Below are 15672 nucleotides of genomic sequence, written 5' to 3'. Positions count from 1 at the left end.
CACATCCATGCCCGAGGCAGGATTCGAACCTGCGACCGTAGCAGTCGCACGGTTCCAGACTGAGCCGTGAGACCACGGCGGCCGGCGAAGGGATGTGCTGGTACAAGTGAGTCACTGTATGAGGGTTGGTAATTTGGGACGAACCGATTGGTTATTTGGTATCAAACTTGTGAGAAGGTAGGAAATAAGACAGTGTTCAGTGTAGGTGAGCAGATGGGAAGGGTGTTACAGTGTAAAGCCAAGCGCCGGCACGGCAGTCGGGAACGACAAAGCACAGAAGGCTGTGAGGAGAAGTCAGCCAATCGCACACTGATCGACCTTCATTCAAGGACGACAACGTGACAGCAGCGGTCCATAGGTGAAGAGGATATAAGCACTGCGCCCCACTGGTGACGGCCCAGTTCAATAGCAGCTTTAAGATTAGCGACTTCTATAGCAGCGTCAACGTTAGGCACTTTGATAGCAGTTCAGGGCAGACTTTTGTCAGGTAGAGATCAGCAGTCACTGCAAAGAGTGATTATTTCGTACGTCGCCCTTTGCTTGCGACACATCTGTGTAACTGTCAAAGTTAAGTATTGTAATTGTCATACAGTATCCGCAGCTCGTGGTCGTGCGGTAGCGTTCTCGCTTCCCACGCCCGGGTTCCCGGGTTCGATTCCCGGCGGGGTCAGGGATTTTCTCTGCCTCGTGATGACTGGGTGTTGTGTAATGTCCTTAGGTTAGTTAGGTTTAAGTAGTTCTAAGTTCTAGGGGACTGATGACCATAGATGTTAAGTCCTATAGTGCTCAGAGCCATTTGAACCATTTTTGTCATACAGTAATAAAATTCATTAATACGCATTGTTTGATTGTTTGTCTAGCGAACGGAGTAGGCAGGATTCCTAGACACAACAAGATTGATGCCGAGGATGGACGAATTAGATTGACGACGAGGTGAACGAATACCATATCGACAATCTGTAAACCAGCTGCCACAGATTTGTTTTGTCGTGACCTTTCCTATTTTGCTGGCACCTTAATTCTACCTTGTCTTTTCTTTGCAAGGGTGAGTTTACATGTCTTAACAGTGTCTCTTATAGAGTTTTTTGCTAATAAGTGTTTTCAGGTGGGCGTTGCAAACATTTGCTTTGCTTGTGTACTTATTCTTATTTGCTTGCCTTGCCTGTTTACTGCATTTCCCTATTCCAAAATGGGCAACCCATCTCTCCCTGCCCCTTTTCAGGCGCCTCAGCTGCAAGCGGTACATGCAGCGCAGCTAACACAGATGTTTCAGTTTCAGACGCAGCAGACTGCAACCCTCCTAAACACAGTACAGCAGTTACTAAGAAATCAAGCAACGAACGCTGGACAACATGCAACAACTGTAGGTCCGATTACCATACCGCCTTTTCCTCAGTTTAATGAACAAGAGGAATGCCTCGAGTAGTTGCAACAGTATGAAGGCCACATCATTCCTCACAAAGTATCAGGTACTGTGAAACTACATTACCTTTTGTCAACGGTAGGAAGTGCAGTCTTTCGCGTCATTCAGAAATTGTTCCCCAACGCTACTCCGACTAATATTTCCTATAATCAGGTTGTGGGTTCTCTAACGAACTACACTACTGGCCATTAAAATTGTTACACCAAGAAAAAACTGTAGAGCAAGACAGAGATAGGAATACATTCAACAAATATTTGAGGACGTACGTTGCAAGCGTTACTCTGAAATGAATAGATTGGTACAGGATAGTACACACTACTGGCCATTAAAACTTCTACACCAAGAAGAAATGCAGATGATAAACGGGTATTCATTGGTCAAATATATTATACTAGAAATGACATGTGATTATATTTTCACGCAATTTGGGTGCATAGATCCTGAGAAATCAGTACACAGAACAACCACCTCTGGCCGTAATAACGGCCTTTATACGCCTGGGCATTGAGTCAAACAGAGCTTGCATGGCGTGTACAGGTACAGCTGCCCATGCACCTTCAACACGATACCACAGTTCATCAAGAGTAGTGACTGGCGTATTGTGACGAGCCAGTTGCTCGGTCATCATTGACCCGACGTTTTCAATTGGTGAGATATCTGGAGAATGTGCTGGCCAGGGCAGCAGTCGAACATTTTCTGTATCCAGAAAGGCCCGTACAGGACGTACAACACGCGGTCGTACATTATCCTGCTGAAATGCAGGGTTTCGCAGGGATCGAATGACGGGTCGTAACACATTTGAAATGTAACGTCCACTGTTCAAAGTGCCGTCAGTGCGAAAAAGAGGTGACCGAGACGTGTAACCAATGGCACCTCATACCATCACGCCGGGTGATACGCCAGTATGGCGATGGCGAATACACGCTTCAAATGTGCGTTCACCGCGATGTCGTAAAACACGGATGCGACCATCATGATGCTGTAAACAGAACCTGGATTCATCCGAAAAAATGACGTTTTGCCATTCGTGCACCCAGGTTCGTCGTTGAGCACACCATCGCAGGCGCTCCTGTCTGTGATACAGCGTCAAGGGTAACCGTAGCCGTGGTCTCCGAACTGATAGTCCATGCTGCTGCAAACGTCGTCGAACTGTTCTTGCAGCTGGTTGTTGTCTTGCAAACGTCCCCATCTGTTGACTCAGGGATGGAGACGTGGCTGCACGATCCGTTGCAGCCATGCGGATAAGATGCTTGTCATCTCGACTGCTAGTGATACGAGGCCGTTGGGATCCAGCACGGCGTTCCGCGATCATTTGCATATCACAGCATCTTCTTCCTGTCGGTTAAATGTCGCGTCTGTAGCACGTCATCTTCGTGGTGTAGCAATTTTAAAGGCCAGTAGGGTATTATGGCCATCAAGTGAATGTGTTGGCAGCTAGGCACATATTCTTTCGATGCAAAAAAAAGTCAGATCAAACTTATCGCTTGTGGTTAACAGATTTGCAGGATATAAGGAGGAAATGCAAATTCAGATGTTTTTGATGCCCTTATATTCCGATGTTACGTTGCGTGATGCAGTCGTGCACAGCGTAACTGACGTTTGAAACGGTCAGAGCCATCATTCTATCATGTCGTTCAAATTCTAGACCAGTATGATTCAGGTGCCACAGCAGGCGATAAATTTGAACAGCCACCAATTTGTCGCATTGAATCGTTCGTTGCTCACGACCAGCCCAGTTGGCAGCAACAGCACATGCACACGAAACTGCGTAAACGGTTCTCTTAACGGGTGGCAACATCGGTGAATAGAATTAAGTCATGCCCTAGGTGCTATACACGGCACAAACGCCAAGATTGCCTGTCCAGACAAGCACAGTGTTACGCTTGTGGCAAGATAGGCACGTACAATCCGTATGTTTACCACGTAACGAACATAAGAATTCTGCCCACTCACAAAAATCTAGTCACAACGTCCATGTAGGGAGCGCAGTGTATTGAAAACCTGCTGTAGGCATTAGCAAAATTAGCAAGCAAACAGTGTCTTCAGTATTACGTTCATTTGCGCCTTCGTAGGAAACGAGTGAAATTTCAGTTGGACATGGGTGTCTCTGTTACATTGCCGAATCGTAACACATATGAACTGTTAGGCTCCCCACACCTGTCTAAAACTAGCATGCACCTGAAGGCTTATAATGGACAAGACATTCTCGGAAAATATACTTTCACTGCCATGTATCGCTCACATACGCGAACTGTGAATTTCACTATGCTACAATCCCGTGATTTTGAGTAAACATTTGGCGTTGATTCGTTTGGCGTCCAAATTCAGGACAATGTGTTGTCAGTGACTGCATTCAATGCAGGCAATGCAGGCAAAGCTAACAATTTTGTTGCACATATTACTAGAAACACAACGCTCTGCCGAAATTTTTCTTGGACAGAACTATTACTATTGCATTGCGGGACAAAGTGGCTGCTGAACTCAAAGAAGTGCAAGATAGCGGAGCTATTGCGCCTTTACAAGATAGTCAAAGGCCACGTCAATTGGTTTTTCTCCCAAACCTTCAGGTCGCAACGCCCCTGTGTTGACATTAAGTCTACAGTCAACCCACAAACTGTGATTGATTCATTCCCACGCCCAGAGGATCTCACCGACAGATTAGGCGCTAGTCGATACTTTTCGAAAATTGGTTTGCGCAACGCACACCTTCAAATACCATAAGATGAAGAATCTCAAGCCATGTGTGTTTTGAATACTCATTTGGCCGTCTTTCGATATTTACGTTTGCCTTTAGGCAGTTCTTCAACACCCGCCATTTTCCAACGATATTTGGAACAGCTGACTGCTCAAGTACCAAACTGTTAAAACTATTTGGACGATATTGTCGTAGCAGGTCGTACATCTGAAGAACACTTTGCAAATTTGCGTGCTTTGTTTTGTGTGCTACCTGATGCAGGACTAAAGTGTAGACCGGACAAGTGTGATTTTTTAAAAATTGAGTTGCAGTATCTTGGTTATGTCATAAGCAGTCAAGGTGTACATCCTCTTCAGTCACATTTGTTAACCGTACGTGACCTGCCAGTTCCTCGCAGTGTCACGGAATTGCACTCAGTCTTAGGGAAAATGAACTATTATGTTCGGTTCATACAGAATGCTGCACAAATCGCAGCTCCATTGCATAGCTCGCGTCGCAAGAACATCTCCTTTGTTTGGACAGATGAATGCGAGGAAGCTTTTCAAAAACTTAACGATGCATTGTTCAGTGATCGATACTAGTTTCGCTTTGATCCTGACAAACCACATGTGTTGCAAGTTGACGCTACCCCTTATGGAATGGGTGCAGTGCTTTTGCACAGATCTGGGATAAAGACGACCCTATTGCTTTCGCATCAAAAGTGTTGTCCAAAGCTCAGTGTAACTATTCACAAATAGAGAAACAGGCATTGGCTATTGTGTATGGTGTCACCGAATTCCAACACAATATGGCAGAAAATTCTATATAGTAACGGCTCACAAGTCATTGCGGTCCTTGCTTCATCCGATGAAGCCGGTTCCGTACGAACTGCCCAAAAATTGCAAAGATGGGCGTTGTTGTTGTCCCAATACCAGTACGAGATTGTGTATCGTCCGACAGCTCAACATCGTAATGCGGACACACTTTCACGTCTTCTGATGGGCCCTGTTACACACTTTGACGCTTCTGCTGCATCTTGTTGTGACATCGATGTTCACGATTCTGAACTGCTTCCATCTTTTACTCTGACCTATAGGAAAATTGCCAGGCCACGGAATCTGATTCAGATTCGATTATTTTGCTGAAATACATTCGCACATCTTGGTCTCGCTCATTGTATAGCATCAAGAACTCTGTAGTGCGCCGATACTTCGCACGTCGGCATAGCATCGCTATACAGTAAGGTGTGATTCTTGTTCAAAATGACAGTGGACAGTAAAGTGTGTTGATCCCCAAAGCTTTGCAAAAAGAAGTGTTGCAGTTACCTCACCAAGGACGCTGGGGGTCTGATCGTAAGAAAACCGTGTGTGTTAAATCTTATGGGACTTAACTGCGAAGGTCATCAGTCCCTAAGCTTACACACTACTTAACCTAAATCATCCCAAGTTCAAAGACACACACCCATGCCCGAGGGAGGACTCGAACCTCCGCCGGGACCAGCCGCACAGTCGACGACTGCAGCGCCTGAGGCCGCTCGGCTAATCCCGCGCGGCTGATCGTAAGAAACAGACAGCGGGTCGACACTGTACTTGGCAGGGTATTGACATCCAAATGACACAGATGACGTCACAGTGTGACTATCCGCCACAAAATTTCGCTACTGGCCGATGTCGGAATCACCATGGCAACCTGTGCACACAGACTTTGCGGGACCTTTTTGGAATATTCGTTGGTTGAATGTGGTAGACTCTTACAGTAAGTTTACTTTTGCTGTGCCAATGTCACGTAGCACAATTCAGGCGTTGTCCTCTATTTTTTTGCCTCGGAGGTTTGTCTGAAGTTATAGTGTCGGACGAAGACCCTCAGTTCACGTCAATTGAATCTGAAACACTCTGCGAAGGCGATGGCATACAGCATCTAACTAGTGCGCCGTTCCATCCACAGCAATAAGGCAAAGCTGAATGTATTGTCAGAACTTTCAAGCAGCACATGGCCAAACTTGTCACGGCACACGCCATGGATCAAATATTGCAACCGTTTCTCGCCTCGTATAAAAATGGTTCAAATGGCTCTGAGCACTATGGGTCATCAGTCCCCTAGAACTTAGAACTACATAAACCTAACTAACCTAAGGACATAACACACATCCATGCCCGAGGCAGGATTCGAATCTGCGACCGTAGCGGTCGCGCGACTTTAGACGGTAGCGCCTAGAACCGCTCGGTCACTCCGGCCGGCCACCTCGTATCGTTCGCATCCAAAAGATAGACCATCGCCGGTGGATCTGTTTCGCGGTCACCGCCATCGGACACTGCTCCACCTGCTCCATCCTCCGCAGCATCCGGCGCCGAAGGACGGTCGCAAGTATCGCTTCGCGCCTCATGATATTGTTTTCTTTAGGGTTTTTATCGGCAGCAGACGGTGGGCGCGAGGCGAGATAGTCCGTCGACTTGGCGCATGCATGTAGTCATTTCCGACACCACAATCAAATTCGCCACTGTCACCTGCACAGTGATCCTCCTGTATCTCTGATCACGGATCCCGAGGACAGCGCAGCCGCAGAAGACACCAGACCTCTCGTCATCCGTTCACGTGGCAGCGGGCGACACCTCCTCCATCATGGTACGGGCTCTCTGGGCGTTTTCCGGGGGACGTTTCCACCAGAGCGAAGGTCGGATGGCGGGGTACGACCGGAAGTCTAACGTCTCCTGCAGCCATAGCTTCCGGTTCATAGGAGTGTCCACGATCCTACCTCCTCTCCTGTTGTCGTGCTCCATGTACGACGACGGTTCGTCGCTTTGGGGGGGGAAAGAACGATGCACGCCAGTCGGGAACGACAAAGCAAAGAAGGCTGATCGACTTTCCTTCCAGGACGACAACGTGACAGGTGAAGTGGACTGGTGACGGTCCAGTTCAATAGCAGCTTTAAGATTATCGACTTCTATAGTAGCATCAGCGATAGCACCTTGGATAGCAGCGTCAACATAGGGCACTTCGATAGCAGTTCAGGACAGACTGAGAGGTCAGCAGTCACTGTAAAAACCGATTGTTTCGTATGTCGCCCTTTGTTTGCGACACATCTGTGCAGATGTCAAAACTAAGTATTGTAATAAAACTCGTTAATACGAATTGTTTCATTGTTTGTCTAGCGAACGAAGTAGGCAGGATTCCTGGACAGTACAGGGGCCTTAATAAGGTTCTGGAAGGCAAAATGGAGTACATAGCGTTTGAGGATATGGAGACAATTTTAGATTGGTGGAGGAGAGAATATGTCGTATTTAGGCTTTGCAAGTATGAATTACGATGGGAAGATGGAATCCCCACGATTGTCCAATAGATAAGTTTAGTATATTCAGAACTCTTAGTTATATTGATCTTAGGTGGGGATTTCGTGCTTGTTTACGGTTGTAGTATTTCATTATGTTTGTTGACTTGATTAAGACGTTTGTACCTGGTGAGGTAGGAGACATGCTGGCGGAAGCTGTGGGTGGTTCGTTCTACAGTATAATTGTGGCGGCGTCTGGTTGATCTTGGCGAGCCAGTGTTTCACCAGGGGGTAAACTGATATGGATGGATTTGAAGGGTTGCGATATAGGGCAAAGAAGCACTGTCGTTAACGTGCTGGAGGAGGTAGACTGGAGGTGTAGGATTTTAGGCGTATTATCGGTGTAGAGAGAACACACACAATGTGATCAAACGTATCGAGACAACTCCCAAAGCTGGCTGGTGTAGCCGAGCGGTTCTAGGCGCTTCATTCTGGAACCACGATACCGCTACGGTCGCAGGTTCGAATCCTGCCTCGGGCATTGATGTGTGTGATGTCCTTAGGTTAGTTAGGTGTAAGTAGTTCTAAGTTCTAGGGGACTGATGACCTCAGATGTTAAGTCCCACAGTGCTCACAGCCATTTGAACCATTTGAACACCTCCAAAAACATACGTTTTTCAAATGAGGTGCATTGTGCTGCCACCTCCTGCCAGGTACTCCATATCAGCGACCTCAGTAGTCATTAGACATCGTGAGAGAGAAGAATGGAGCACTCCGTGAAACTCACGGACTTCGAATGTGTAGCAGGCAGACATCTATCCAGACCATCACACAGGAATTCCAAACTGCAACAGGATTCACTGCAATTACTATGACAGTTGGGCTGGAGGGGAGAAAACTTGGCTTTCACTTGTGTCATACGTCTTGCAAGTAGGCTGTTTATGTTTTCTTATTGGTAACGCCACGTAGCGCTCTGTATGAAAATCACTGGCTGTGCTGTGTGCAGTCTGTGGCTAGTTTGCATTGTTGTCTACCATTGTAGTGTTGGGCAGCTGGATGTTAACAGCGCGTAGCGTTGCGCAGTTAGAGATGAGCCGCCAGCAGTGGTGGATGTGGGGAAGTGAGATGGCGGATTTTTGAGAGCGGATGATCTGGACGTGTGTCAATCAGAAACAGTACATTTGTAAGAATGGATGTCATGAGCTGCTATATATATTATGACTTTTGAACACTATTAAGGTAAATACATTGTTTGTTCTCTATCAAAATCTTTCATTTGCTAACTACGCCTATCAGTAGTTAGTGCCTTCAGTAGTTTGAATCTTTTATATAGCTGGCATCATTGGCGGACGCCGTATTGCAGTAGTTTGAGAAACGAAGATTTTTGTGACGTAAGTGATTCATGAAAGGTATAGATTATTGTTAGTCACGGCCATTCTTTTCTAGGGATTATTGAAAGTCAGATTGCGTTGCGCTAAAAAATATTGTGTGTCAGTTTAGTGTTGATCAGAAAAGGTAAAGAGCGAAATGTCTGAGTACGTTCAGTTTTGCTCAGCTGTTTGAAAATCAAATAAAGTAGGGGCTTACCAGCACAGTAATTCATTAATTTTTCTAAGGGAACGTGTCATAATCTGTACGCGAGATTTCCACATTCCTAAACATCCCTAGGTCAGCTGTTTCCTATGTGATAGTGAAGTGGAAACAAGCAGGGACACGTATAGCACAAAAGCGTACAGGCCCACCTCGTCTGTTGATTGACATAGACCGCCGACAGTTGAAGAGGATCGTAATGTGTAGCAGCAGACATCTATCCAGAGCATCACACAGGAATTCCAAACTGCAACAGGATTCACTGCAAATATTATGACAGTTGGGCTGGAGGGGAGAAAACTTGGCTTTCACAGTCGAGCGGCTGCTTATAAGTCACACATCACGCCGGTAAATGCCTCGCGTGTTTTAAGGAGCGTAAACATTGGACGATTATGCACATCATTTGCCAGAGTGTGTAGTGACAACAGTAAAATTCGGAGGCGGCGGTGCTATGGTGTGGTCGTTTTTTCATGGAGGGGGCTTGCACCCCTTGTCGTTTTGCTTGGCACTATCACAGCACAGGCCTACATTGATGTTTTACGAGCCTCCTTCTTCGCACTGTTGAAGGGCAATTCGGTGATGGCTGTTGCATCTTTCAACATGATCGAGCACCGGTTCATAACGCACAGCCTGTGGCGGAGTGGTTACATTAAAAAAATATCCCGGTAATGGACTGGCCTGAACGGAGTCCAGACCTTAATCCTATAGAACACCTTTGGGATCTTTTGGACGCCAACGTCGTGCCAGGCCGCACCGGCCGACATCGAAACCTCTCCACAGTGCAGCACTCCGTGAAGAATGGGCAGCCATTCCCCAAGAATCCTTATTTATCGTATGCTTGCGAGAGTGGAAGCTGCCTTCAAGGCTAATTGTGGGCCAACACCATACTGAATTCCAGCATTACCGATGGAGGGCGCCGCGAACGTTTAAGTAATTTTCAGCCAGGTGTCCAGATACTTTTGATCACATAGCGTAGAATTGGTGGAACTACATGCACACCTTTGGATGGAAAGTGGGTACAGGAGTTCGTGCTGTTTACGGTCACATAGGACTGGGGTTGAACAGAAATGAAACAACAAGGAGGAGATAGTTTAGTGGATAGAGCAGTCTTTACCACTCTAAAATTTAATTGACTCTGGACGTACCAGTTGCCCTAAGATCATGCAGACATTAGTGTTTTCCATGTGCCTCTGTCGAAGGGCTCTATGATATCCAGCTGCAAGAATCAACTGCTGCACTCAAGAATACGATCTGAGGTGGAGCTATCACCTAGTTCGAGATGTAAACCCTATTCGTCGAAGAGCTATTTTAGTAACTGCAAGATCTGTCGGACAAGCGTGTGTAGCTATTGTTGAAATTGTTTGTTTAAGTTTTAGAATATAAATAAGGGCCCTATTTCTATTAAGGCTTTAATTTTATGACAATTGCTTGTTGATCACAAGATATACACATAAACAATGTTGTTGATATTGTTGTTTTACATTTCAAAATCCAAAAAATTACTGCATATATATGAAATGATCAACAAGAGATCGGGATAAAATTATAGCCTGCATGGAAATACGTAGCCTCTATTGAAAACATTGACGCCATGATGCCTAGCTTGAAGAACATAGATAATCTGATTCGTAGTCAGCTTTCACTCTGAACGCCATATGAGCTATAGAATCAAATAAAAATGAAAGAACTATGTATTATTCGTAATTATAACATGTGAGTCGATTGCATATGAGCCTACCGCCTCTACTAAAATTCTGCCTACTTTTCAGTCATAATACTGGTCACGTGATCTATTTTTATTGGATTGTCTCCAGCTGTAAACATGCATTTGTTGTCACTCACTGGAAACCACAGCGTCATGTCATCTTTGTGTACTTATGAGCTGTTTCTGAAAGGTCTTGGTATGTCAGCAGCATGAACGAATCTGAAATTACAGCACCTTGAACACTAAGCAACAAAATGAGACTTCTTTGTACCTTAATTAATGACTGTGTTTTAGGAACCGAACATTTTCACTGCGCGTGCTGGAACATAGTGGAAGAAACTCTGATCATTAAACATGAAGTACTGCCAGCTATGCACGCTGTTTGGAATGTTTTCATTACTAAGGTATTCGGTTAATATTACTACTGAAGTATAAACAACTGTGTGAAGTACACAACGGAGCTACACGTCATCACGAAAGCTGTACAACGGTATATAGCCGCAACTGTCTAAGTAGCCATATACTAACTACACTACACCATGCAACAGAATTAAAGAATCACTTCTTAGAAACTCTTTAATTCCTACCCATTGCGACGCATAAGCTGAAATTTGGCTTAAGAGTGTTGTAAGGCGTCAGGCAAATCCAACACCTTCCATGGAAACCCCGACATGATAGCAAATCCGGCAGTGTGTCATATAGCTCCGAATAAATCCTGACATTAAAGTAACCAAAGTAATACGATGAACGAGCGAGCAAATGGAATACCACAGACTAACACAAGAACGCCTAAATGCACGTCATACCTTCCCACCGTGAAACAGAAGCAGTTCTGACGGGAGAAACGAGAACAGAAGCCGAGAGCAGAGCTGTGTAAACTAGAAGGCCCTACGATAAGGGACGGACGCCCACATCACCAAGAGCAGCCCCCAGCCCATGTTAAAAGATAGAGCCCTCCAGAAGAACAGTATAGATCTTACGATAACACTAAGAGGGCCACACCAGCTGCAAGTTTTAGCGTGAGACTATACGCGTCTCTGTTACGTTGCAAACATTAAAAACATTGGCCCACCACGAAAAGTATAACGTTTCTCTTTGGATAGACAGAAATTTTGTAGGCGGAGCTTAAGGTTAAAATTGAGACGCTGATTGGTCAGTTCAAAACACAGCCAGATACCTTTTTCTTAAACCAACTTTGGCAAATTGTAGTAAATAGAAATTCGAGGGAGTTGCTTCTGAGACGACGATGTGTGTGGAGCTGTGCCACCCGCCGCCCTCTGACGCTGACTAACCAACGACAAGATAATGAACGCACGCGATGCCACATAAGAGCGCATAAGGCCTCACTCAGAACTGCAGAAGTCTCATCTGTTACATTTCCTTTTTGCGTAATACTAGTGTCGATCGTCAGTTAAACTTCGTGGCATTCAAATTTGCTACTTGAAGTAAAAATCTGAAACGGGATGATTTTTCTGTTATATAATTATTGAGAAACCACATCAGCCACTGTAATTTACGATAAGTTAAATAAGTAATTAAAGATAATTGAGGTTCACTGTAAACCATTTTTGATAGTTTTGTCGTTTATGAAACTTAATTTAAACCTAGATTATAGATGTGATATGGCATAGGTCATCCTTCGATCCATTGTAGAACTTGGAAACCCATTCAGGGAATATTCGTTCACATTTTGTTGAACGCAGTTGGTTTTTATCATCCTGTGTTAAAGTATTTCCTTTCATCAATAGCGCAATTTATAAACAATGTTTTGTGAGTAGAATAAAATTTCCAATGGTAAACTTAACTGCTTTTTCGACGTTATTTTACCAGCTAACTAAAAATAGGAAAGCCTTGAACCCCTTCCACTAAATTTAGTTAGTATTAAGATTCTTTTACAGGGAGTGCAGTGGAGCTTACGCTGAAATCATTAAGTATTTGATTATATCATCGCTAGTCTCACTGAACTCTTCTGAATTCTACATGTCCATGTGTGGTCTGGCATCTCCTTACCAGCAACAGGTCCCAGGTTCAAACTAGTCAATCCCCTAAAAAACACGCTCAGAGCGTCTTTGCGCGAAAGTGGTAGGGAGACACGAGTTAGAACAAACAGACACCACGCAGAATGTTAGAGGGTATACAGCTTTCCTCTCTCCCTGCGATGTGACCCTTTGCCTAGACGACGCTCCTAACATCAAGGTGTCGACACATGCGAAAAAAAGGCCACGTCTCATAAGTTCACGTGATGTGCAAGGTGGGCTAATGGTGTCACACTGACGCCAAAAGTCACAACTCTGCCCATCGACACAGTGGACGTGCCAGACGGTGGGAAGCTCATCACAGACCCTCTCACCCACATTTTACCCCTTCATTTGACGCCCCTGCGATGGAGGTTTGAACGCGATTTACAGCATTGAAATTGCGTGGTTTTCTTACGGGTGGCCGAGGAAACCATCCCAGATTCACCGACGCTGGGAATCGGCACGAAAAGGTCTCAGGGGTGGCATAAATTGAGTTAACGGCACCGTCCCTTCCCTTGAGGCGCTTATGCCCTCACATTTTGCGATCGAAAACGACAGTTCGCAGTGCGATCAGAAACAGTAAGACGTTCAGACAGCCTTCCGACGTTTGAACCCTTTAATTTTTGATCTTCGTTGATGCATTTTGGACCGTGGGACCACGGCTGGCATGTATTTCTTGATGCAATAATTTACCAACAGCCGTATGTATTGTAGAAATTTATTTTATGAACTTCTTATGTACTACCAGTTTCGGCATCACATTGATACCATCTTGAGGCGCCTGTACAATGAGTAGAACATATATACTATTATAAAATATATAGAACATACGTTAACAATTGACAGGTATCATGTTAACTATGTAAGTGGCTCAAAAAGACATATTGTATATAATTAAAACTATATGTAACATCAGGGCAAATATGCTTCTGCGTATGTCATGCTGTTGTTAATAGTTTTCACTGTTTTACTCGAATATAGCATGATAGATGAACTTGTGTATACGTTATTATTCATAAATCCGTACCACACCGTTGTAATAGGCCATGCAACACAAGAATCAAATGTAGTGCATACAATGATATGTCCAGTGGAAGAATTTTTTTAATAATTAACTAATATAAATAAATAACAAAATAAATTAAAATACAAGAAAATGTGACATAACCATGTCAAAATACATAAGTTATATATGTGTAGCCTAGGTCGTATTATGTGTGGTACGACAAACAGCTGCCGCAATATTAACGATAAAAAACATAAAAGAGTTTGTCTTAAAACCCAATTGCGTTCACGAATTAGACCAATGAAATCGTACTATAAAAATCATCAAACACCTGGTCACCGTTGGCACTTAATTAGAACCCCTATGTAAGACCACCCCACACTCTGCTTAGTGGATTAATGCAACGACAGTAGCTGCCTCATATAGTTATAGACGCAAAGAAGATTCTCAATCTCTGTCTCTCAAAAAATGTCCGTCTCCTCACTTGGTATAATCCTATATATTTCTATAGGACTTATATGCAGTACATTTGATTCTTGTGTTGCATGGCCTATTACAACTGTGCGGTACGGATTTATGAATAATAGCGTATACATATGTTCATCTATCATGCTATATTCGAGTAAAACAGTGAAAACAACAGCATGACATAGGCAGAAGTACATTTGCCCTCACGTTACAAATAGTTCTAATTATATACAATATGTCTTTTTGAGTCACTTACATAGTTAACATGATACCTGTCAATTGTTAACGTATGTTCTATATTTTTTATAATAGTATATTTGTTCTACTCATTGTACAGGAGCCTGAAGATGGCATCAATGCAATGCCGAAACTGGTAGCACATAAGAGGTTCATGAAATAAATTTCTACAGTACAAACGGCTGTTGGTAAATTATTGCATCAAGAAACTTCAATTTATGCTCTTGCGTGCAGGTTGGGACGGCAAGGGAACGCTCAAAACCATTCAACGAAATTTCATTCCACCATGCCAGAAAAGAATACTTAAGCATTTTCATCAGACCTATTGCGCATCCTCATATGGCGTGATCGCGGGTAGGGGGGGGGGGGGTGAAGGAGCCGGGGTTCAACATTGACACTTTTGTATGAAACGGCAAACGGTCCCTCTAACACCTACACCCCCCAGCCCCTCCCTGTCCGGTAAAATCATGTATAGCACTTGCCCAACTTTACTGAGAATTTCAAAAATGAAAGTGCACAGAAACAATCTGCAAAATAATCCTAGGCGCCGGCAGCTCATTGACACCCCTAGAAATCCAGTTGCCCGACTGCAGGTGTCTTGGACTACTTTACAGTTCGTGTCTGTACATCTTCATTTTTAAAATTCTCAATGGAAGTTGGCGGGTGCCACCGAGAGTGTTGCGGAAAGTGGAGCAGGGGGGGGGGGGGGGAGGCTCTCAGATGTATAATTTACTGTTTTATTCACGCGAAATAGGAGGGATGAAAATGAATAAATCCCCTTCGCTGCCACGTATCACATTGAAATTTCATCGAATGGTTTAGAATGGTCCCTAGCTATTTCACGCTTCACATGAAAGCAAAAATTGCGGTCGTGCTGCGCCCCACAAAGACGCAATCACGTTTAACTGGAACCTAGTCCCCCATTGTCCTTAGAGAAGGACTGAAACGTCAGCAGTGTCAAAGGATGTGAAGAACGTCATCCTGCTGCTCATTCCACTGCCAACTGTCGTTTCCGACCGTGAAATGTGAGAATAAACGCCTCTGGAGAAGCGGTGGTCTCGTTGACAAATTTTATGTCACGCCGGGAGACCTTTTCTTGACGATTCTGAGCGGCAGTGTGTCTGGAATATTTTCTAGGGTCACTCACATGAAAACTGCATGATTTCAGCGCTGGGCGTCGCGGTTATAATGGCATCGCAATGGCGTCAAAATAAAATGTGGTCATGCGGTCTGTAACGACCTTCCCATCGTGTGAGTCGTCCAGCGAGAGCTGTGAACTTTGGTGC

At 44.5% G+C, this 15672-nt stretch overlaps 1 long non-coding RNA gene across 2 annotated transcripts in view; it reads left to right on the top strand.

Moving 5' to 3' along the window:
- The first annotated feature begins 376 nt into the window (after positions 1 to 376).
- LOC126419332 (uncharacterized) overlaps positions 377 to 15672 on the top strand; it is a 79699-nt gene continuing 64403 nt past the window's right edge. For both annotated transcript variants that reach the window (XR_007575966.1, XR_007575965.1), the window contains exons 1-3: positions 377 to 487; positions 861 to 1045; positions 1274 to 1469. This is a non-coding gene — a long non-coding RNA (uncharacterized LOC126419332). The remainder of the gene's footprint in view (positions 488 to 860; positions 1046 to 1273; positions 1470 to 15672) is intronic.

The sequence above is a fragment of the Schistocerca serialis genome, chromosome 9 (genome assembly GCF_023864345.2).
Source record: "Schistocerca serialis cubense isolate TAMUIC-IGC-003099 chromosome 9, iqSchSeri2.2, whole genome shotgun sequence".
Lineage (NCBI taxonomy): Eukaryota > Metazoa > Arthropoda > Insecta > Orthoptera > Acrididae > Schistocerca > Schistocerca serialis.
The sequence above is the reverse complement of the archived record's forward strand: the minus strand, read 5'-3'. Positions and strand labels throughout refer to the sequence as shown.